The sequence below is a fragment of the Thrips palmi genome, unplaced genomic scaffold (genome assembly GCF_012932325.1).
Source record: "Thrips palmi isolate BJ-2018 unplaced genomic scaffold, TpBJ-2018v1 HiC_scaffold_4, whole genome shotgun sequence".
Lineage (NCBI taxonomy): Eukaryota > Metazoa > Arthropoda > Insecta > Thysanoptera > Thripidae > Thrips > Thrips palmi.
In genome coordinates, this window is record NW_023144631.1 from 5,297,363 (window position 1) to 5,320,984 (window position 23,622).

The window sequence follows — 23,622 nt, forward strand, 5'->3', positions numbered from 1 at the left end:
CGTGTGTGCGTGTCCCAGTGCTTGCCCTCCCCCTCCCGCCCCTGATTGGATAATTCGCCTTCGCAGCCGCTGGCGGCACCAGCTTCAAAGCAGCCGGTGAGTGAAGGGAATTCCCCACAGTGCCGCGACCAGCGCGCCGACGGCCGGCCAGTGGCGGATCCAGGGCAGGGCAGCGCTCTTTGCCTACTTACAGTGGCAACGTGTGTGACGTTTTGCCTACCTCCCAGGCGGCTGTCTAGTGGCCAAGGGGTGTCAATTGTCCCTCGCCCTCGCACTGGATCCGGCCGGGCAATGGAAACAAAACGGGGGCAGATCGAGGCCGGGACCCCGTCGACCCCGTCACCGCGCACAAAGGCGGCGAGCACTGCGAGGCACTGCCACCCATCATCGGACGGCCATTTTTCACGCGATTGAGCCGTGCGGGAGAACCATGCGGAGCGGCGTCGCTCTGTCTCCGTCGCGCTCACGCGGCGCTCCGTGCTGGTGCGAGAGAGACAGAGTGACTCTTCGGATTGGCCGCGCAGGGCCATCCGTCAGGCCTCCGGACCTGCAGGCTCAACCAATAACGACAACAACACCGGCGACCTTTTCTCCCCGGCCAGGCCGCCCAGGGCGGCTCGCACCGCCGCCCCCGCGAAGCCCCGCGCGGCGACGCGTCCCGGCCCCTGCAGGCTGATTCCGAGGGTCGCTTTCGTCGCTCTGTCTCTCTCGCACCCACACGGCACGCCCCGTGAGTGCGAGGGAGACAGAGCGACGAAAGCGACTTTCGGAATCGGCCTGCTGATTAAAAATTAAGAGGGAGAATGGTGAAAAATGAAGGGCGCCGGACAAAGGCGCTGATACGGCGCGTCGCCGGGCCTTTGGGACGGACACTCTTCCTTCCCGCGGCCCCGGATTAGGCAGTGTGGGTCCTTCGCTGTCGCGCTGGGAATTAATGATGCGACGCTGTTGTGGCAAACTCGCGCGGCGCGGTCGGTCCCGACGCTGTAAAGCAGAGCGGCCGTCGCGGGTTCGCCCCCCGACGACCGCTTAGGGCGGAAGTCCCCTCTTTCCCTCGTTTTGATTGAAACACTGTCTCGCTACCGAAGTCGCGGCCCGCGGCCGGAAACGGAAAGCCCGCGAGGGAAGGCGCCCCGCGGACTTTGGCGTCGCAAATCAAGAAAGTCGCCGCGAGGGCGACAGGGTTTCGTTTTTCCTGCGGACTGATTCCGAGAGTCGTTTCCGTCTCTCTCGCACCTACGAGACGCCACCCATGAGTGCGAGAGAGACAGAGCGACGAAAACGACTCTCGGAATCAGTCTTTACTGGTCGCCAACAACAAGAGCCTGACGGCTGCTTCCGGCGGGACGGAGCTTATGATTTGGTCCTCGTGGGCGGGGCGGGGCGAGGCGGGGCGGGGCAGGGCGAGGCAGGGCGGGGCGGGGCGGGCTGCCCACCGGAAGTGCTATCGCTGTACGACGACGCAAATGACGACCGCACAAGTTGGCCGGGGACCGGTTCCCTATCTCCCTGCCCTGCTGCCCCCAGGATGGGCCTCACCCTTCCGTTGTTCGCCCCCGCGGCCTCGGCCGCCCCGCCTGCCTCGGCCCGGCAGCGTCTCGGGCGAGCCTAATGCTAACGCACTGTTGTTAGTGTCCCGGTCGAATAACGGCTACCATCTGGCCAGAGGGAGACCTGCACTACTTGCACTGTAAACAGTTTTGTACATGCAGTGAGTTTGGGAATGCGCTGGAATGTGTGAGATTCCCGGCATGTTTGCCCTTTATGTTGACTACTTACAGGTGTTTTTGTCACCTGAATGCGGAACGTGATCAAATTTGGTTCAATGAATGTGAAGAACTGTCCGCCCTCGGAACGTGCACAAATCTTCAATTCATTGGCCGTGTGACCTCGAGGGGGTGAAAGCGCTTCCAGAAATCGTAAACAAACTACCGGTACTCGGTGCCACGCTGTATTACAAGAGCTTTTACATGTGCCAAAATTTGGCTCATTTGACCCAAAATGGTGTATTACGTACACGTGTATTTTCCGTAATACACAGTTTTTGTGTAAAGGATATTACGCAAGTGTTTACCGCCTCGCGTATGACCTCATACGGCAGTGTGGCGCACAAAAAAAATCTGGTGAGTGCCGGTTTTTTGTTTGGCGAGTGAAATTGTCAGGGTCTGTCAGTCACACTGGCGGCCGTAGAAGGAAGCTGGGACTTAATATGCATGAGGGTTAGCGTACCGTGCCGGGCCGTGCCGCGCCGTGCCGTGTCGTGCCTTAGACTACATTAATAGTTTTAACAAGCTGCTCTGCCTGTGACAGCCCGGCGGCCGGGACGGAAAAAAATCGGCGACATTTACAACGACGTCGTGCCCGTCGGGACGGCAGCGCACTGTTAGCCGGGCGATTGAGCGATCGGGACTCTGACGGCTCAATGGGGGGCAGCCCCAGGCGCGGCGGACTGATTCCGAGAGCCGTTCTCGTCGCTCTGTCTCTCTCGCACTCACGGGGCGTCCCGTATGGGTGCGAGAGAGACAGAGCGACGACTCTCGGAATCAGTCGGCAGGCTGGCCTGGCCTGGCGGCCTGGCGGGGGCCGCGCGTAAAGTCTGGCGAAGCGGCGACGAATGGCGCCGCGACACGCCAAGGACAGCGCGGCCTTCTTCGCGGCCCCGGCCTTCCGCAGACTGATCCGCGCTCTGTCTCTCTCGCACTCGTGGCGCGTCACGTGGAGGCGCGAGAGAGACGGAGCGATGAAACCGAACGGCATCAGTCTGCCGCTGCGGAGACTCCTTCGGCGGCCGCCACGCCACCGTCAAAGCCAGCCCGTTGTTGTCGTTCCGCCGGGCGGCGCGCCTAACCCCTTTTTCCGCGCCATTGCTGTCCCGGCTGGATTTCTGCCGAGGGGGCCGTGGACTGCCCGGGGCTGCAGCCTGATTTGTCGCTCTGTCTCTCTCGCACCCCCACGGGGCGCCCCACGAGTGCGACGAAGCGAGCCTTCGGAACTAACCGGCCGGCTGGCCGCAGGAGGAGTCTGCGACTGCGACTCCAAAGAGTCGCTGTCTCTCTCGCACTCGCGGGCCGCACCGTGGGCGCGCTGGAGAGACAGAGCGGCGAAAGCGGGCCTCCGGGAATGGGCCGCAGGACGGCGGCGGAAATAAATAGTACGCGCGAGGACCGGCCTGAATGAAGGGAGTGAACGGGGCGGCGAATGATTCAATGAATGAATGAATGAATGAATGCACGGCGCAATGAATGGCGGCGCCGATGAATGAGGCGGGGGCTGAAGAGCTTGCCGCCCAGGCCGTCTCCGTTTGGAAGTAGTTTTCCTTTCGCGCAATACCTGCCATGCCGTCCCGCCCGGGGGATGAGGGAAACGGGGCTGGGGGTTCGGGGGGCTGCCTCGCGTATCTGGGAACGTAATCAGGCCCGGCAAAGTGTAACACTCAATCAAACGCTTCCATTCCGGGCGGGTTGAGCCGGGCTGGCTGCCTGGCTGGCTGCCTGGCTGGCGGGGCGACCGGGCGGGCCTGGCTGCTTTCGCACCTCCCGAATTTAGACACTGAAAGGGCTTTGTAGGTGGAGACCAGAAAGGCCGCCGGCGTGGCGGGGCGTGGCGGGGCGGGGCGTGGCGTGGCGGGGCGGGGCGGGGCGGGGCGGGGGGCGGGCGGGGCGGGGCGGGGCGGGGCGGGGCGCGGGATTCGAACCCCTCTCCGACGCGTGGAACGCCACACGAACGGAAACAAAACGAAACAAAACGGAGCGAGAGGACGTCCCCGAATTCCCCCGAGGTGTGTCTGAGTGACGGCCCGACCGAAACTGAATTCGTCTCCACGTGTGCTTGAGTGTCTCTCCGAAATGGGCGTGGCCCCGTCCCGTCCAATCAATCCTGGGAATGCTGCTCGCTACGCGCGAAAAGCAGAGGTCATTGCGGGAGTTTTCGCGTTTTTCCAGTGTGGGTTTCGCTTGTCTTGTGCCTCGCGAGCAATGTTGGGAACAATAATTCGCGAGAGCGTCTGCTCTTGATAGAGTGGTTCGCCCAAAGTGTGGAAGGAGGCTGTGGTGCCCTCACCTTGCCTCACATTCACATTGCCCCGCCCCGCCCCGCCCCGCCTTGCGCGTCGTTCTATTGCGAGACGCTGGAGTGGGACCGGCTGCCTCAATCCGGATTCAAGTGCACCTTTCAGCGCGCGCCGACCTCGACGGATGGCGACATAAGCGGGACAAAAATGTCTCCGCCCCCCCCCCAAAAAAAAAGAAAAAGAAAAGAAAATTGCGTGACAGGATTCGAACCAGCACCCTTTCACTCGAAGCTTCCCTTCGGACGTCACACTGGTCACTCATGCTCTCGTTTGCCGTCCGTCCACAGTCAGCGCTCGCCGCGTTCGTTTTGGCGGCCCGTTTTCGCTCGTTCTCGCTCTATTGGTTTGATTTAATGTGACTTTAATATCGGACGTGGGCGGGGCGGGGCGGTGCGAGTGGGCAAAACAAACACACGACGACGACGACACACCAGAACGGCGAGTCTGTCTGTCCGAGCGGCCCCGTCGACACGCCAAAAGCGATGTGCGCGCACTCCGCCACCCAGCGGGCCCGAACGGGCCCAGCGACACACACCACGCGCGTGCACTCGCCGCCCGCGATAAGATAAGGCTGTTGCGTGCAGAGATTCACGCGTGTCATGACGTCACGCGATACCGCGGCGCGGCACGGCAGGACAGGCCGGGGCACGGCACGGCACGGCACGGCACGGCCCACTTACATGATCGACGGGCTGTCGCGGACAGCCATTACCCATCCTCGAACGCAACAATGATAGCAACAACAACGTCACAGCCTGCGCCAAGTACGACGGAACGGCGTGGTCGCCGGTGAACTTCCAACGAATCACCATTATTATAATTATCATCGGCAGAGGATCATTCCCGGTCAAGCCTATTATCGTGCTTGTGCTCTAATATTACCGCTGCGTCGGGGAGTCGGTGGTTCGAGACCCGCCTCCGGGAGAGGCTGCATCAGTGGCCCCGCCGCCCACCACAACAAGTCCATCAGGGTGTTATTGGGGCTGCGCCGGGCTGCGCCGGGCTGCGCGCGTCGCGACGGCCGGCGCCCTGGACAAGTCTAATTAGGTTGGCCTGCCCCCGGAGTGGCCCGGGCCTCGAGTGGAGGCCTCGAGCTCCCCCGCAGCGCCGGCCAGACCGCCACAGTGCGGCCCACGTGACGCGGCGCCTCCGTGCTTGCCATTGCCACCAGGGGCGGATCCAGGATTTTGCCAAGGAGGGCGGTGCAGTAGTGCGCGTTCGTCAGGCGTGCGATCGGAATCGGGTCGTGTCGGGACGAGCCTGCCTGGATATGGCGGCGGCGAGTTTCGCCGACGGCGGAATTTGTCGCCTCATCCCGCATTCCGGCTGCAGCACGTGCAGCGCCACGTGACGCGCTGCAAGGAGTGCACGTGCAGCATCGTGCAGCATCGCACAGCGCAGCGGCATCGCCACGAAAGGGGCCGCCGGTCGTATTCGAACCTGCGCTTGCTGCTGCCGTCTTCGTTGCGCATTCGACGCACGGCCGCGCTCACGTCTGCAGGTCCCCCCGCCCCACTCCCTCCCGGCCCGGGGCCCCGCCGCGGCGCGCCGGGTTGGGCCGTGTCCCACTTGTCGAGCAGCCGGATTAAACAATTATTTGGCGGTGTCGTGGATGCGGCACGTCGTCGTCGTCGTCGTCTTTGTCTTCGACGCCGTCGCCCTCGGCGTCGTCATCCTCGACGTCGGCGTCCCCGACCTAGACGTCGGCGTCCTCGACCTAAACGTCGTCGTCGTTAGCGTTTAGCGTCGTCGTCGTCGTCGTTCTCCTCCTCCTCCTACCTCGGCGTTGGCCTCTTTGTACGTCGTCCTCGTCGTCCTCGGCGTCGAGGCCCTCGGGTCATCGCGTAGGCGGACGCCCCGCGGCGCAGCGCTAATCTCTCGCAGAGACTAATCGGCCATAATCAAGACTTCCGGCGTGCACGACTTCCGGCCTTCCGGCCTAGCCTCGCTCCGGGCCACGGCGTGCCCCGTGCTTCCTCCTCCTGTCGCCGGTGCTGAGAAAATCGGAAAAAGTCGTTTTGCGGCAGGATGGCGTCCGTGGTGGCGCTGGCTCGAGCGGCGTTCGGTGTAGGGCACTGTAGGCGCCTCGGGTTCGTTCGACTCCCGATTTACCGGTGTTCCGGCTGGCATATTTTCTCGTTCCCTCTCCGCTTCCTCGCGTTTTCCTTGGGCAGCGTTGCGATTTTAAATGTGTGGGCACTCTTCTCCTGACTGGCCACTTCCGCCGTCCTCTCCCGCGGCGTGGCACGCGGAATTGACTTGACACAAAGATTGAACACTGTGGCCTATGGGGCTAAAAAGGGCAGTACGGCGAAGCCCTCGTTCATTTTGCACACGGCGCCGGCCGCACGCCAGACCCTGGCCAGCCCCGCCAAGACCGTCATCGGCGAGCCCTTGGCGAGGCCAACGAGTCCCCGCTCGAAGCCTTTGGTAATTTACGAGTGGGGCTCTGCAGACTGAATCCGAAGGCCTCCCTCTCTCTCTCTCTCTCCCTTCCTCCCTCCCCACCCCTCTGCCCCCTCTCTCTTGCGGTCATGGGGCGTCCCTTATGGTTGAGAGAGAGAGAGAGAGAGAGAGAGAGAGAGAGAGAGAGGCGGCACCTCTGCCCAGGCGTTGAGGGTGGCTGTCCGGGGCACGGACTGGCCCCAGGGACGCCCCCACCTCCTCACGCACATTGACGGACGGACGGACGCTGCCGCGTGGGTAATTTTTAACGACCCCCCAGGCTGCGCGGCTGTGCCTCGCTGCGCCAGGCCGCGGGGCTCACTGGCCGAGGCGGGCCGTGTGCTGTCCATGCGCCTCGGCCGGGGCCTCGACGGGCTTAAGCGCTGCCGTGCCGCCGTGGGCCGCGGATGGATCAACGCCGTGTTCGAAGATCCCTCCCTCGATACATGGAAGCAAAAAAACACCATACAGCAATGGCACGCACCTCCTCAATTTGCCGTTCTTCTCTCCCTTTTTTTCACTTTTTTCGCCGAGCCGGCGCCAGGTCAAACGGGCGTAGGGCACGGCGGTAGGCCACGACCCTTTGGAGAGGAGGTGGGGCCGGGGAGGGGGGGGGACGCCCTCCAGCACGCAAGGAATCTTGGATTTGGGAAAAGGGCGGTGGGGTGACGGTGCGGTCGAGTGTAGTACGTGCGCTGTGTGTGTGTGTGTGTGTGTGTGTGTGCGGGCATGGGTGTACGCCCGAAAGATTTTCTCTATGTGTGTGTGTGTGTGTGTGTGTGTGGCCCTCTCTCAGGAAAAGAACTTTGGAATGGCTAAAGCTCTCCCTTACCTCACACTGAAATCGCACCTTGTCCCCAATCTCACGTTACGGTGGTACCTTTGCGGCTCAGTTTCGCGCTCGTGCGAGCACGTGTGTGTGTGAGAGTGTGTTGGTGAGAGTGTATGTGTGTCCCGCCCTGACGACCTAACTTTGTCCCCGCTCGATCCGCCGAGATACGACACAGCCCTGCGGTCTTCCGGACTTCTACCCGCCAAACGACAACAGGCGTCTTGTCCTGGCGGCTGCCTTGTCCTCCTCGTCTTCGTTGTCGACGTTCTTCTCGTCCTCCTCGTTCCCCTTCTCGTCCTCTTCCCTCTCGACCTCCTCGACCTCGTCTTCCTCGCCCCCCTCAACGTCCTCACCGTCCTCCTCCATGACCTCCTCCACGTCCTCTTCGTCCTCCTGCCCGTCGTGACCCTCACGCCCTGCCCGTCGTCCTCCACGTCCTCCCCCACGTCCTGCCCGTCCACGTCCTCCTACGTTCTCCTCCATGTCCTCCTCCCCGTCCTCCTCCTCATCCTCCTAATCCTTCTCCCTGTCCTCCCCCACGCCCTTCCCGTTGTCCTCCACTGCCTCCTGCACGTCCTCCTTCTCCGCGTCCCCCTCGTCCTCGTTGGGCGTGTCGCCGCGTCCCCTGTTGCGCGTCGTCCCCGACCAGGACCACGGCCATGGCCGCGTCGAGGACTGCACCGCCCGGCACCGAGTCGGAGTACTGCGCGGCTGCCGGACGCACGGCGGCGGGGCCGGCAGGGCTGTCAGTCAAGTATCAAGGCCGCCAGCGCGCCAGCGCGCCAGCGCCCACGTGCATGCTGGATGTGCTGGAGGGTGTAGTGTATACAGTATGCCGCGCACGGCGGGGCGGGGCGTGGCGGGGTGGGGTGAGGCGGGGTGGAACGGGGCGGGGCGTCCCGCGGCCACGGGTTTCGAGGTTTGCTTGCGAAGGGGCCGGGCAGGGGGTGGAGATTCCCTATGCATTGCAAATTGGCAAGGGCTGCGCCGGGCTGCACCGCGTCGTGCCTCACACGCAACACGCTGCGCGGTACAGTATCGTCGGAATAAACAAACCGGCCCTGATTCCGTTTTTTTTTTCGCCCAAGAGGCGCGCTGCAGACGGATTCCGAGAGTCGTCTTCGTCGCACCTGTAGGGAACGCCCCATGAGTGCGAGAGCGACGCAAGACTCTCGCTCGGACTGCGCGCTTCGCTCAAGCGCGGATCCAAGGGGGGGGCACCGGGGGCGAGTGCCCCCCCCCAAAACCTCAGACGCGCATGGAAAAAAAGGGAGAGAAGGGAGAAAGAGAGGAGGGACGAAAGAGGAGAGGAGAAGAAAAGGAAAGAATGAGTAAAGATAAGCGGAAAAATTGGAAAGTTTGAATTTGAAGTGCGGAGCTTTCAGCTCGCTTCGCTCGCAATAAGGAACAGGCTTGGTGCACAAGTAATTGCCGGTTCGGTCGAAGTCATAGCCTTGAAACGAATAGGAATATAGAATAGTACTGGTGGTTTGATGCGGACCTGGGTAGCTGGTTCTGCTATCGGGAAATTGTTTTAGTGTTTCATAAGAAACCTCTTCAACTAAACGCCAGTCTAAATTTGAACGGCCCATGGCTTGGGGCTCGCTTCGCTCGCAAAGTATCTGTGTTTCTCTTTGCTTTTTAGATTAAAAACTTTGGACTCTTGTTAAAATTGAGCCTCGATTTTGAAAAAGTATGAAGCTTGCGGCTCGCTACGCTCGCCGGCAATGACTAAATCCATCCTTTAACCCATAAACAAACCCGTAGGGTTACTTATTACCTTTCTAGATATAATAAAACGCCACTCCTAATTTTAAAACATCAGTGGCTTGTGGCTCGCTCTGCTCTGTTTTCACATAAAAACCTTAAAAAAGATCAAAAATTCAGCCCAAATTTAAACAAGGTCGGTAGCTTGCGGCTCGCTTTGATCGCCGCAAACCACGCGAGTTGTATAGTTCAAAACCTGCTATCCACTCACACTTCGATTAACAGTCTTAAGAGTATTCAAATGCGTACTTTGCTGCGAGAATGGCCCACTATACTCTTTTAACGGTCAATGCGGCGGAACGTCTCAATATCGGCGATCATGCCCCTGTAGGTAGGCAACCTGTGATACACATCTGCCAAAAGTGCCCCCCCTAAACGGAAATCCTGGATCCGCGCCTGGCTTCGCTTCCGAGACTGCTGCCCTCCGGCCGGCTGGAGGCCGACACGCCGCCATTTGATTCCTGACGTTTTGTGCACACAGTGGTGGGAAACCGCTCGAGTAGACAAATGCCTATTAAACTTTCAGCCCCGCACGCCGCACTCCCCGCCGCCGCCGCGTCGGGGGTGGTGTTGTCAAACACTGGGAACGGGGAAAAAAGGAGAGACAAAAACAGGAGCGGACCAGCAAGAAAGTCTGGTAAAAGTTTCCCTCTTTGAGGACCTGATGCAAAACGAGTTTTCCTCCTTGGGTCGCCTTGCGGGGCTCGGAGTCTCGGTCGCATGATTTTGGGTGGTGCGGTGTTGCGTGTCGGACCAGTCCCACCTCTGGAGGGCCACCAGGCCCCAAGGCGGACCGTCTCGCTCCGGCGCCCCGCAGGCAAAGGCGTCTCCGTCGGACGGTGAGAACGACGCCGCCAGCCAGCACACTGAGAGTCGTTCGCACTCTTGGGGCGTTCCCTGTAGGTGCGACAGAGACAGAGCGACGAAAACGAGTCTCGAAATCAGCCTGCAGCCCGCCGCAGAGGGGGCTCAGCGAAAAGCCGTCTTGCCGAGGGTGCGGGCGGGCGAGGCAAGGCAGGCATATTGCCCGAACACAAAGAGGGAGAAAGTAAACACAAACAGGAAGCGTCGTCCCAGTGATATGAGACGGCGGGGAGCAGGGCGGGGTAGAGCGGCGTGGCCTCCGTCGTGGCGGCGCCGACGTCCTGGCGTCCCCGCGTCCCGCCGTCCCGCCGAAGTCTGGAGTCCTGGAATCCTGGAGTCCAAAAGTCGCAAAGTCCTGATGTTCTGATATCCTGGTGTTTTGGTGTCCCTTTAATAGGCCTGGAGTCCTAAAGTCCTGGTGTCCCAAAGTCCTGGTATCCCAAAGTCCTTGTGTCCCAAAGTCCTGATGTCCCAAAGTCCTGGTGTCCCAAAATCCTGGTGTCCCAAAGTCCTGGTGTCCCTAAGTCCTGGTGTCCCAAAGTCCTGGTGTCCCAAAGTCCTGGTGTCCCAAAGTCCTGGTGTCCTACAGTCTTGGAGTCCTGAAGCCCTAAAGACCTTAAGTCCTGAAGTCCTGAAGTCCTAAACTCCTGAGGTCCCAAAGTCCTGAGGCCCCATAGTCCTGATGCCCTGGTGTTGTGGTCTCCTGTAGTCCTCGCATCCCCAAGCCCCATCCTGGAGCCCAGGGGTCCTGGAACCTGGGCGCTTCTTGCCGGATTCCTCAGCACTGGATCGCATCGCATCAACAAAGCGGCCGGGGCGCGGGCGAGGCACGGAGCGGGCCGCCTTTTTGCAGCGGCGTGGCGGGGCGGGGCGGCGGGGGGGGCAAGCCAGGATTATCCCACGTCGCCGTATCGCATTATCGCGCAAAATGATTCAAAGGCCGCCTGCCTGAGGCCCCGCCCCGCCCCGGCCTGCCCCACCCTACCCTACCCCGCCCCGCCCCACCCCTCCGCGCCACACCGCTCCGCCACGCCACGCCCCGCATCGTCCGTCTGCTGCTCACGGATGCAGATGCGATTCCAGTGAGGCAGGTGCGGGTGGTGGCCTGGCGGGGCGGGGCGTGGCGGGGCGGGGCGGGGCGGCAAATTGGCAAAGATGAGCCGGCCGTCCCGTCGGCCTGCTGGTCGGCATGCAACGCACTGCCCGGCCCGCGGCCGACGACGCCCCTTCGTATCGACCCAGCCCCCCCGGCATCGCTCGAACGCTATCTTTCATTACGAAAACTAGCTGATTATGGGGGATATTCCATTCAATATCCTGCCTTTGGAAAAATCACCTGGTCTCACGACTATTCAATGAATCCGCCTGAATAATTTTTCATATTTTTTTTGCGAGTTGGAACGATATTTCCGCTTTGAATCTCTCGTTTTAAGTTGTCGCGAGGAAAAATGTCCCCGTCAGGAAACGAAGGATCCGGCTGTGACAATTTGCAGGACTGCCTGCCGGGCTGCTTCACATCGCGGCTGGGCTGTACGCCGACCTGCCGACTGATTCCGAGAATCGTTTTCGTCGCTCTGTCTCTCGGCCTTCTCGCACCCGTGAGGCGTTCCGTCAGTCATGAGAGAGACAGAGCGACGCAAACGATTCTCGGAATCGGTCTGCCGGTGGCCAGGTGTGCCGGGGCGTGGCGCTGGCGCCGAGGACCCGAGACCCCCGGCTGCCCTCAAACGATGACTAATGTCGGCATGGCGAAGGCTCGGCCAAGGCTCTGCCAAGGCACGGCCAAGGCGCCGGCCGCCCCGCCCTCCTCACACCTTAACCCCCGTAAGTGCATGGTCGTGGGTGTCGGCCCGACGGCCCTAGGCCGCCCCGGCCCCGGGCCCACGCCCTCAAACACGGCGCCTAGTTCGTGTCGGCCGGGTGGACGGCCGGGCGAACGGCGCGCTCCCACAGTGGGCCAGAAGACCAATGGAGGCGGCCAAAACTCTAAAAGCGTTTTGAGCTCCAGAGTCGCTAAATAGGCCTCGAACCGAACGTGTGATCCCAGCAATGGATTGCTCTCCGAACGAGGAATCCATTGGTGGGGTCACACGCTCGGTTCGAGTCCTGCTTAGCGACTCGGAGCTCAAAACACGTCTAGAGTTTTGGCCGCCTCCACCGGTCTTCTGGCCCACTGTGGCTCCCCTACCATCCATGTCTAGGCGCTATCGCCCCTGGCTCGCCCTGGCTGCACCTACCTCCGGGCCGCGCGGGCAAAAAAATGGCGAAAGGACGAAAGAAAGCGCTTACTTATTAAGGTCGATCCATCACTGACACGGGCACCTTATCCACCCACCGCGTCCGCCCGGCCGCCATCTCCGACCCGGACGCCCCGGCCGCCGCCGCGCGGCCGTTGGTCAAGCCGCTGTCGCTGTCGCGTATGCACATCGGCCAGCCCATTTATTATTTACCTAATCCGCCGTATCATCGTTATTTTCCGAGAGGTCGACTCGAGCGAAGCAGGATTATGCGGTCGATACATCGAACTACGTTTCAGACGGTTCAGGGTACAATGACACGCACTATCGCGCCGCGGTGGCAAGTGCGGGGTGGCAAGGGCGGGGTGGCAAGGGTGGGGTGGCAAGGGCGGGGTGGCAAGGGCGGGGTGGCAAGGGCGGGGTGGCAACGGCGCGGTGGCTGGGGCGGGGCGACAAAGGCGTGGCGGGCGGGCTGGGCATCGCGCATCGAACGCAAAATGCTTATCTGCGAGCCGCTATAACAACAGCTGCTAGGCCCGGCCGAGGCCAAGGACGCCACCCTTGACGACATATTTGTCCAACACCAGAGGCTGTGAAAAGCAGCTCAGCCAGCTGATCGTGCTTGAAGGGCGGCGAGGCGAGGCGAGGCCCTTCCCCACGGCGTCAGCAGCGCTTCAGCCAGTGACGGACGACGATGATATCGCGACGAACGGGCGGCCATCTGGCGGCGCGGCGGCGCAATACTCTGGGATCGAAACCCGGCGTGGCCGGCCAAAGATAAAAATCATGGGATGGGATCACGAATATTTTTTTCCACGAATGCCCTCAGCCGCAGCCGTCATCGTAACCGTCATCAGGATCATTATCATAACCATCGTCTTGATGATCATCATAACCATGTCCGCGATCGCCGGCGCCACCTTCCCCCGGCGGGCGGTTCGTTGCGCAATCCCATCAAGTCGAGTGCCTTGCGGACCTGGTTCGGGACTCGGCCGCACCGACCGCGGGGATAATTTGGCGGATTCGGGACGTTGTCGGGACGTGTCCTCGGCGGCCCTCTTCTTCATCATCGTAAAGTTCCCCAGAGCCAGCTCGTCAGGCGGACAACGGACAATGGGGGTCCTCGACTCGACCGCCTCGGCCGCCGCGCTCTCCCGCAAGGCCGACTGGCTGGCCGCTGGCGGCGTCATTAATTCACGCCTCACGCCATGACGCGACGATGAGGCGCGGCGTGGCGTGGCGTGGCGCGGCGTCGGTGCTTTGCACAGTCGGATCGGTTTGCGCCGTCGCCAAGTAGTTTTGTACCGCCACGGAGAGGGTACTCTCCCCTCCTTCCCCCCTCCCTTTCTCTGTCTCTCCCTCTCTATCCCCCTCTCTCCCCCTCTCTCCCTCTCCTTCTCTGTCCCTCTCCCTCCCTTCCGCTCCCTCCCTCTCCCTCTTTCCTACGGTGCGATTCGCGGTGAGATGAATCACCCAAGTTGGCGGACGGGTAGAACTGGCTGCCCCAATGGGTGGCTTCAGTGGCACGGCTGCACCGCCACTGCACCGCCACTGCAACGGGCAGCATCAGCAAGCCGAGTGGCGGTGTGCCTACCCGTCAGGCGCCAGCCCGGCCGGCCTGTCCCTCACAGCGCCCTGCCTGTCCGTCCGACTGTCCGTCTGTTTGTCCGTCCGTCCGCTTGTCCGCAGCGTGCAACAAACGGGCGGGCTGTTGCTCGGAACAGGACCCTCTTGAATGGGCTCGGCGATGAAAGGAAACTAGAAGTGACGCCCCGGATAAGGACCTCCAGCAACAAGGAAGGAGCGCAAAAAAAAAGAGAAGTTGAAGGATGCAAAAAGAAGAGTGTGGAGAGTCCGCCCGCTGGCCGTGGTGGTGCTGGCGAAGCTTGCTGGAGACTGTTCCGTGGTACCAGCGCTCTGATTCCGAGAGGCGTCGCTCTGTGTCTCTCTCTCGCACCTCTCAGGGAAACCTCGCGACTGCGAGAGAGACGGGGCGACGAGACGAAGACGACTCTCGGAATCAGCATGCTACGCGGCGCGCTGCCGAGGAGGAGTGACTCTTAGCACGCGCCCCGCGGCACCGCGGCACTGCGCGCACGGCGCCATAGCTTCGCCGAGGCGGCGCTTTTGTAATGGATCCCTTTACGCCAGAGTATGCAGGCAAAAGGGGAGAAAACGAGCAAGAAACAAAGAAAGAAAGTGGCGGGAAAGGGGCCGCGGGGAGGGGAGAGGGAAGGACCGAGTGGAGGAGCAGAAGAAAAATGATAGATGGACAGCGATATCCCGTGCCAAGCGTCTTCTTCTTCTTCTTCTTCTTCTTCTTCTTCTTCTTCTTCTTCTTCTTCTTCTTCTTCTTCTTCTTCTTCTTCTTCTTCTTCTTCTTCTTCTTCTTCTTCTTCTTCTTCTTCTTCTTCTTCTTCTTCTTCCTCCTCCTCGTCCTCGAGGCCTCGTTCTCGAGGCCTCGTCCTCCTAGGCATTCGTCGGCGTGGTCTCCGGTTGTCCCGGCTGCCTACAGTGTGGGCCCCACAGCCTGGGCGGCCTGGGCTAGCCGAGTGAGGCAGCATCTGCAGCCGACTGCTGTCGTTGTTTGCCCGGCCCGATGAAAAGTAAATTAGGCGTCTCGAGTTTCGCAGCGGAGCCGAGAGAAGCCCGACGAGGCCTTCTCGCTGCCGGGCCGGGCGGGGCGGACTGGCGGGCCGCTGTGGTGGCCGGGAGCCTGACGGACGGGCCGTCTCGCACCGCCAGCCGCCGCTCTGTCTCTCTCGCACTCACGGGGCGTCCCGTCTCAGTGCGAGCGCGACAGAGCGACGAAAACGACTCTCGGAATGAGTCTGCGGCCCGCCAGGCAGCGCCACGCAGGCAGGGGACGATTCTTTTTATCTTTTTATTCCTTTGTTGCTCTCGATTGGGGCCGCTTTTTCAGCGCCGCGCCCCAGACCGAGGCCGCCGAGGCCGCCGCGCCGGGCGTTGGCCCGTTCGTGATGGGATGGCCCCACTCAGTGGCGCCGCCACACTGCCAAGTTGCGTCAAATGATAGCATAAAGGAGAAATTATTCCGTCAGGTTTTGACAGGCTTTGAGCGTCCAGTGCTCCCAAACTATAGCCTTGGTCAAGGCGTTTTCATAAAGGGTATCAGGCTGTTAAGGGATTCCTTTGGATGAAGCTAGATTGAACGCTGCTACCGCCTAAAAAGTCAGCGGGGCATGAAAGAGTTGGGCCTTAAAAGTACTGTAGGACGTCTTTGACTGAAGCTAGACGCCACCAGTGGCTGCCCAAAGTCGCTAACTTTCGCTCAATCACTGTTTGACCGACTTCGCGAGGCCGACGCTGCCACTTCACTGCCAACACAAGTCCAGCCGTCGGTTCCTATTTGTCCTGCACTCTAACAGTCGTATAAAGGGATGATTCTCCATATCATGGTGGCGCAGCTGGCTTTGCAACAAACCTTTCGTACTATTTTTCGAAGTTTATTTTGGGGAAAATGTCGGCGCACCATTACACCCACGCAACACAATAGGCATGACACTACGCTAGTGAATTTTCGAGGTTTCAAGAGGTTCCGACAAGGACCCCAATTGCCAAGGGGCCCGATTGATTTTGAGCGATTTCCCCTGAATTTCGCTCTTTTTGCCGTGTGATAAGCAATCACCGTGACGATCCCGGCTAATACAGAAAACGAGCGCTATCGCCTCGCCTCGGCCGCCCGCCGCCCATCCGCACGTAGTCCGCTCCGCCCAACCCCACCGGCACACAGTGGGCCGGAAGACCGGTGGAGGCGGCCGAAACTCTGAAAGCGTTTCGAGCTGCAGTGTCGCCTAGCAGGACTCGAACCTAGCGTGTGACCCCACCAATGGATTCCTCGTTCGGAGAGCAATCCATTGATGGGGTCACACGTTCGGTTCCAGTCCCATTAGCGACTATGCGGAGGTCTAAACGCGTCATTTTGGCCGCCTCCACCGGTCTACTCGCCCCACTGTGCCGCCGCCTCGCTGGAGGTATATATCACGGAGGCGACAGGTTTTCCCGACAGACACTTTAGCGGAGGCCTCGGCAAGGTCGACAAAGCTTCGCCGCGCCACGCTGCAGCAGTGCCATGCCATCTGTCCCAATCGCTTCCTGCTCCCGAAACACGAAAATCTCTCCCTGTGTGTGTGTGTGTGTGTGTGTGTGTGTGTGTGTGTGTGTGTGTGTGTGTGAATGTGTAAGCCGGGAGGCAGCTATGCCCCGCGGCGCTGCATTAGTAACAGTGTGACATCCCCAATTGTGCCGCTGGCTGGCTGATTCGGCGGCGCATGCGGACGGCAAACGAACTCGGTGTGTGCGCCGCACGTTATACACCCGTTGCAGCCCAGTGCGCTAGTTTGTGTGTGTGTGTGTGCGTGTGTGTGCGTGTTTTGCATCGGCCGTTGCACTGCGCGGCTTCACATAACGGCCGGGTGGCTCGTCCAGCAGCCCCGTTATGGCCAACACATGCAAAACGCGGACCGTGTGGCCGTGGTCCCCCCCCCCCCCCTCTCTCTCTCTCTCTGACAACGCAGCGCGCCGTGCCGCCGACCGTTCCGACACCGGCAAAGTGGCGTGGAATGGCTAATGATTCGGTCATGTGTGTCGGCCAACACCTCGAAAAACGTCGCAAACGTGTGATGAAAGGCTTAGTGCACACTACATGTTCATAAAGAATTTCATAAGTGAAACTTGCACGATTTTGTGGATACGTGCATAAGGGGAATTTGCATGACAAAAATGCATATTTTTTTTGCAAATTTGAGCACAATTTCATGCGAAACGTGACACAGGTATAAAATTATGCCTCACCACGTACAAAATTGTACATAAAGATTCACAAGAAATCCCCATGCGGCCGCAAACGGCCCGTGGTGGGTGGATAGCGAAAGAAAGGCGGAGGAGGAAGTTTTGACGGGCGGCGTCGCCTAGTCGTGTTCATTAATACCGGCCCCGCGTTGGCGAAGTCATTACGCCGCACGCGCCGCGGGGGCGCGGCTTTTTGCCGGAATCCACTTTGGCGCGGCTCGGCGCGGCTCGGCGGAGTCGCGGTGACGGCGCGTGGCTCCGATTAGCTGGCTGACATTTATCGGTCCTCCTCGGTCGGGTAGCTCGAGCGGCGCGCCCGGGCCGGTGTGGGTTTTTGGGCCTCTGCCAGCGGACTGGTTACGAGAGTCCTTTCCGTCGCTCTGTCTCTCTCGCACTCATGGGGTGCTCCTTCTGCGCGCGAGAGAGACAGAGCAGCGACAGCGGTGGCAGGCCGCGGTACCCGCCGACTCCTTGTCGGACTGCATGAGGCGGCACGGCGCTGTGGACTGATTCTGAGAGTCGCAAAAAGCCACGCTTTGCAAAGAGTGCTATTTTGTCCGTCCCTCGCGCTGGCCGTGCATCCGCCACACCGCCCCGGGCCGGGCCTTGAGGCCGGGCCGCCGAGCCGGCAAGCCGTCAAGTACAGCGGGGCCGCCGGAATGGTGGGTCGTGGCGGGGAGGTGGCGTCGCAGGCCCGCGGGCTGAAGGGCAGCAGGGGCGGGCCGGGCCGGGGAGAGATGTCCCACATAACAAATATCATCCTACATGGCTCGGCGGCACGCACGCCCGGAGAATACAGAATGCGGCCCGCGAGGGAGTGATGCGCGCCGGCTGTGGTGGGGCGGGGCTGGCGGCTGGCGGGGCCGGATGCGGCCCGTCCGCGGGAGCGATGGCGTCGGCGGGATCTGTGTGTGGGCGGGGCGTGGCGTGGCGGGGCGGTAGGGCCCGCAGCGATGGAGGCTCTGTGAGCACAGTCGACACAGCGGCTCCGCGTGACCGCAGGTTCTCAAGTTTAGGCCCTCCGCCGGGCCGCCTGCCCCTTTTTGCGCTCCGTCGTCGTGTTTGAACCGACGGCGGTCGGCGGCGGCGATCTGAAGGGTGCGTGGGTTGGCTGGCTCGCCTGCGGGCTGGCTGCTCGGTCGGGGCGGCGCGCTGCGGGGGTGTGCTAGAGGTAAACACGCTGCCTGCCGACTGCGCACAGTCCCCCGCGGGCCAACTCTCCTTTTACCTTCTTCAACAACCTCCGACCAACTGTCCCCACCTGGATTCCTCGTTCGAGGCCTCCTTGGTGGGGTACACGTCGGTCGAGTCCCGCTTAGCGACGTAGACACAACAGCGACTAGAAGACCGCCTCACAGCCAGCACGGAGAAAGTGTACGCCCGTCTGTTAGCCAGGCGACAGTCGTGAACACGCCTCGCATTTTGGAAGGCTGTTTGCTCTCTAGATCAACGCGCCTTCCTCCTCCGTCTAACGAAGTCCAAGGAACGCAGCCTGCCGCCGACTGCGGCGACTGCGCACAGTGGGCCTGAAGACCGGTGGAGGCGGCCAAAACTCTAGACGCGTTTTGACCTTCAGATTCAACAAACGGGACTCCGACCAAACGTGTGACCCCACCAATGGATTCCTCGTTTCGGAGAGCCATCCATTGGTGGGGTCACACGTTCGGTTCGAGTCCCGCTTAGCGACGTTGGAGCTCCAACAGCGTCTAGAATTTTGGCCGCCTCCACAGGTCTTCTGGCCCACTGTGCTGCGTGGCTCTGCGCTTGTTGGTTTTCCCGCGCTTCCCTCTCTCGGAACGCGTCGCCGATGAAAGAGCGCGTGGGTTCGCCGGTTTGGCGCCGAAACTTCGCAGACGTACTCCGCCGTTCACGGCTCGGTGCTCCGGCGGCCGCGGAGGGCGCGTAGGACGCCGACGTCGTTGTTTGGGGGCACGGCTGTGGCGCCGCGACCCCCCCCCCCCCCCTTCCCCCTGCCACCCCCCGGCCGCCGCCGCGTGACCGCGCTGAGACGGGGCGTCGCCGACCTCCTTTTGTAAACAAACACCGTCGCCGCTGCTCGACTAAGCGCGGAGCCCGCCCGCCCAGCTGGCTGATTCCGAGAGTCGTTTTCGTCGCTACGTCTCTCTCGCACTCATGGGGCGCCCCGTAGAGGTGCGAGAGAGACAGCCAGAGCGATGACAACGACTCTCGGACTCAGCCTGCAGGGTACTTTGAGCGGCGGCGCCCGCGAAAGACGCATTGGCCGTGGGAACGACTTTGCCGTTGAGTTCGGTCGGCCCTTTGGGGCGAGAGCGAGGACCGATCCCCCGCCTCGATGCAAATAATTCGCGATCCGAGTGTGCTTTGGTGCTTCCCACAGTCTGTCTCTCTCGCACTCATGGGCGCCCCGCACAGGTGCGAGAGAGACAGAGCGATGACTCTCGGCATGAGTCCGCTGGCTCGGGTTGAATTTTACAGCGCCGGCCGCCTCCCCAAATCCCCTCGTCCATCAGCCCTTTGCCTTCACCTGGCGCCGCCCCCCGGCCCCACCCCCGTTTTTCCAAATTGCTATTAAAAGGCGCTCCGTCTCTCTCTGGCCCGCAGTCCCGCTGGCGAGCGGCCAGTGGGCCTGGCAGGGCCTGGCGTGGCCCGCGGGTAGGTCTCTGCCGGCGCAGAGTGGGCCAGATGACCGGTGGGGGGAGGGGGGAACTGTAGACGCGTTTTTGAGCTCCAGAGTCGCTAAACAGGACTCCAACCGAACGTGTGACCCCATCAATGGATTGCTCTCCAAACGAGGAATCCATTGGTGGGGTCACACGTTCAGTTCGAATCCTGTTCAGCCACTCTGGAGCTCGCAAAACGCGTCTAGAGTTTTGGCCGCCGGCACGGGTACGGGTCTTCTGGCCCACTGTGCGGCAGCCCCATCCCAGCCGGGGGGCGCGTGGCTAGTGTTACGGGTGGAGGCCCCGCGCCTTGTGCAGGCCGACCCGCCTTGGCTGCGGCCCCGCATAGTGGGGGTGATAATGGCCGAGGGGCGGGGGAAGTCAACAATGTTCTCACACACACACACACACACACACACACACACACACACACACAGGCGGAGAGAGTGCGGCCGACGCGATGCCGGCCGTTGAATGGGCTTAGCAGGCACGCCACCAGCAGACTGATTCCGAGAGTCCGTTCTCGTCGTCTGTCTCTCTCGCACCCACCCGGGCCGCCCCATGAGCGAGAGAGAGACAGAGCGACGAAAACGACGACTCTCGGAATCCGTGAGTGCAGTATGGGGGATGGAGAGACAGTCGGACCGGCAGGCTCGGCTCTCGCTTCCCCGAAGCTACTTCTCCGGGTCGGAGCGAGCGGGGCCCCGATGTGTTGCCGAAGTCAAATTCGCGAAGGGCCGGAGTCAGCATCGTCGGCAAACGCGCGCGAACGCCGCGATATCCCGGTGTGTTTGATCAGCCGAAGCCAAGGCGATCCGAGGTGCCTCTGAATGGCGGGCTGGCACCGCGTCCCTCGCAATCTCACTCAGCGGCCCGATGCTGCAAAGCCTTTCTCATCGTTTTCGATTCGCTCACCCCCACCCCCTGTGCTAGTGCAGACTGATTCCGAGAGTCGTTTTCGTCGCTCCGTCTCTCTCGCACTCGCGGGCCGTCCCGTGTGGCTGCGGGGGAGACAGAGCGGCGAAAGCGACTGACTCTCGGAATGAGTCTGCTGGGCGTTGGCACTGCGCGCGCTGGTCATTTTTGGCGCGAAAACAGAGCCGCGTTCCGCGGGGCGCCATTCCATTCCATTCCGGGTGGAGCTGGCACTGGCCCCGTTCCAGGTGGCCGTGCTGGATGCACGTGGACCACGACGTGGAGCACGACGTGGAGCACGACGTGGACACGCAGGCCGTGTTGGCCTCAGTTATATCTGGCCGCGGCGCGCGGGGGAGTCCAGGGCACGCGCCGCTGCCTCGCGGCGTGCCTCCACCCTGTACACTGATTCCGAGAGTCGCTTTCGTCGCTCTGTCTCTCTCGCACCTGTACGGAGCGCCCCATGAGAGCAAGAGAGACAGAGCGACGACTCTCGGAGTGAGTCTGCTGCGGCGCGCGTTTGTTTCTCCATTGCTCTAAAAATAAATTGATAAAGTTGGCGGGTCGCGAGAGAGGACTCTCACTCGCACGGCCAGTCGGCCGGTCCCGTCGTGCCTCGTCCCACTTTTCCCTCTCTTCGGCCCCAATAAAGGATGGGGCTTTTTACGACGGCTGAGCCCATTGGCCGGGCCGGTTTCTCGAGTGTGTGCCGGGGAATATATTACAGGCGTGGGAGTGTGTGTGTGTGTGTGTGTGTGTGTGTGTGTGCGCGTTGTGTGTGTGACTGTGTGTGTGCGTGTGTGCGTCGCCCTCTACTAACCCCCTGCGCCACTCCGGAGTTGGCAAGAGCGGTTTAGCGTCGGTGCTGCCAGAGTCGCAGAAAGAGTTTGAAAAGGGGAGAAAATAATGACAAAGGTAAAAAGTAAAACGGGGTACATTTAACGCCTCCCCGACTTCACAAGTGGGTCCTTTTTCCCCTTCAACCACGATGGCGCATCAAGCTGCGCTTTTCTAAAGAGTGCTTTTCTGCCGGATCCAAAGAACCGCTTTTGAAATAAAAGTAATCCCTCGTGGGGATTTGAACGCCAGACCTGTCCCGCGCCGAGGAAGAGCCCTCGGGCTGTGCGCCTCGTCCACGGTGGTCATGGATTGTGACCCCGTCAGGCTCTCGTCCCGACCATGCATTCCCCGGCGGCAATTTTTCGGCCCGTAATTTATCATCCTTGCGAAGGAAAAATAATATCTTGCCACGCGGCGGGCCGGGCCCTCGGCCGCCGGGCCGCCGGGCGTTTGGCCTTTTCATCGGAGTGGGTGGCAACCGTGGCGGTGGCACCGCCAGGGCGCGCCAGGCCCGCCAGGGTCGACCGGCAGACACGATTACTCGCGTACGTCCCCTTGCGCCGTGGCGTGCCGTGGCGTGGCGTGGCGTGGCGTGCCGTGGCGTGCGCCGTGCCTGTCATAACTCTCTTTCCTTTTGAGAGTCTCTGGTGTGAGGCCTGCTGGATGCGGCCTGCCCGGCCTGGCCCCCTCCCGCCACTTCGTCGATGGCGGTTCAAGTAACTTCAGCCCTCCTCCGGCCGAGCCGAGCCTTTGGCGCACCGGGGCCTGCGCGCCGAGCTCCCACTGCACAGAGTCGCTTTGTCTCTCTCGTGCATTTGTAGGCCGCGCGGTGAGTGCGACGGAGACAGCGCGACGACGGCGTCCTCGGCATCGGCCGCTGCCAGCGGGGCGGCAGTGGCGTGGTCATGGCCAAGTCCAGCCGTGCAGCCGTGCAGGCCGTAAAAAAAATGGAGCTGCAAAAAAAGGAATCTCTCTCCACACACCTTTCCTTTTCCTCCCCCACAATCAAGCCATCGATCTGAGCAGCGCCACGGCAACGCCACGGCAACGCCACGGATCCCGCCCCGCCTTCTTTCCCTTACGGCATGCTCGTCCCATACCGCGGTAGTGCGCTTTACCCGGCCGTGACCTATCACCCCACCCCGCCCCACCCCGCCCCACCCCGTCCCGCCCCACCCCACCCCCAGCCCCGCGGGACGGGAGGCATCTGGCGCCGTCCCCGCCGTCCCTGCCGAGCGATTGTCGCTCCGTCTCTCTCGCACTCGTGGGGCTCTCCGTAAGGGTGCGAGAGAGACGGAGCGATGCTTCGGAATCAGTCTGCTGGTCGTTCGCAACCCGACCACGCCTGGCCTTCCCGCCTCTGCCCGCCTGGCCTGGCCTCTAGCCTGGCCGGGCTGGGCCGATGCCCGGGGCGTCCACTTCTGGGCCTAAATATTGTTATGGCTCGGCCGGCCCGCCGGGAAGACGCCGACGCCCCCCCCCCCCCTGCCCCGCCACCCAACCGCGCAAATTCAGTTTGGGCGTGGCGATGGCGTTGATGGCGTGGGCGACGGCGGCGCGGCCAGCTGCGTGACGTCGCGAGTGAGCCGTCGTCGACGCGGCGGCCACCGCCGCCGATGAACGATGCCGAGGAGTCGCTCTGTCTCACTCGCGCCCTTATGGAGTGCCCCGTGAGTGCGAGAGAGACAGAGCGGCGGAACGACTCGGGGATCACGTGGCCAGCCTCGGAGCCAGCGGTTTACGAGCGCCGCGTCGTCAAGCAGCGCTGCCAGTCCGCGAGGTCAGCGAGGGAGTGACGGCGAACAGGCAGACTGATTCCGAGAGCCGTTCGTTGTCGTCGCTCTGTCTCGCTCGCACCTGAGCGGGGCGCGCCATGAGTGCGAGAGAGACAGAGCGACGAAAACGACTCTCGGAATCAGTCTGCTGCCGAGCGGCCCGCGGAAACGGAAAGTCCGGAAAAATGATCTGGGGAATCGGCGCGTTCGATTGGCCCGGAGTGGCTTCCGGGGACAGGACTCAGCCAGGCGGAATCGTAATGGCTCCCGGGGGCGGCTGGCCCACTGCCTGACTGCCGGGCCGCGCGGGCTGCTGTCAGCGAGGTGCTCAGGATGCCCGCGGACGGAACCCCCACTTTGGCGATGCAGCCCGCGGGCGCTGGCGCGGGCCCTGCAGGCTCAGGCCGAGGGCGAGGTCTCTCTC

The 23,622-nt window shown here is 61.9% G+C and overlaps 1 protein-coding gene across 1 annotated transcript in view; it reads left to right on the plus strand.

Moving 5' to 3' along the window:
• The window catches only part of LOC117649550, a 241,660-nt gene continuing 218,038 nt past the window's right edge, over positions 1-23,622 (plus strand). Inside the window, exon 1 of the mRNA XM_034392435.1 lies at positions 1-96. The gene's annotated coding sequence lies outside the window, so the exon portion shown is untranslated. The remainder of the gene's footprint in view (positions 97-23,622) is intronic.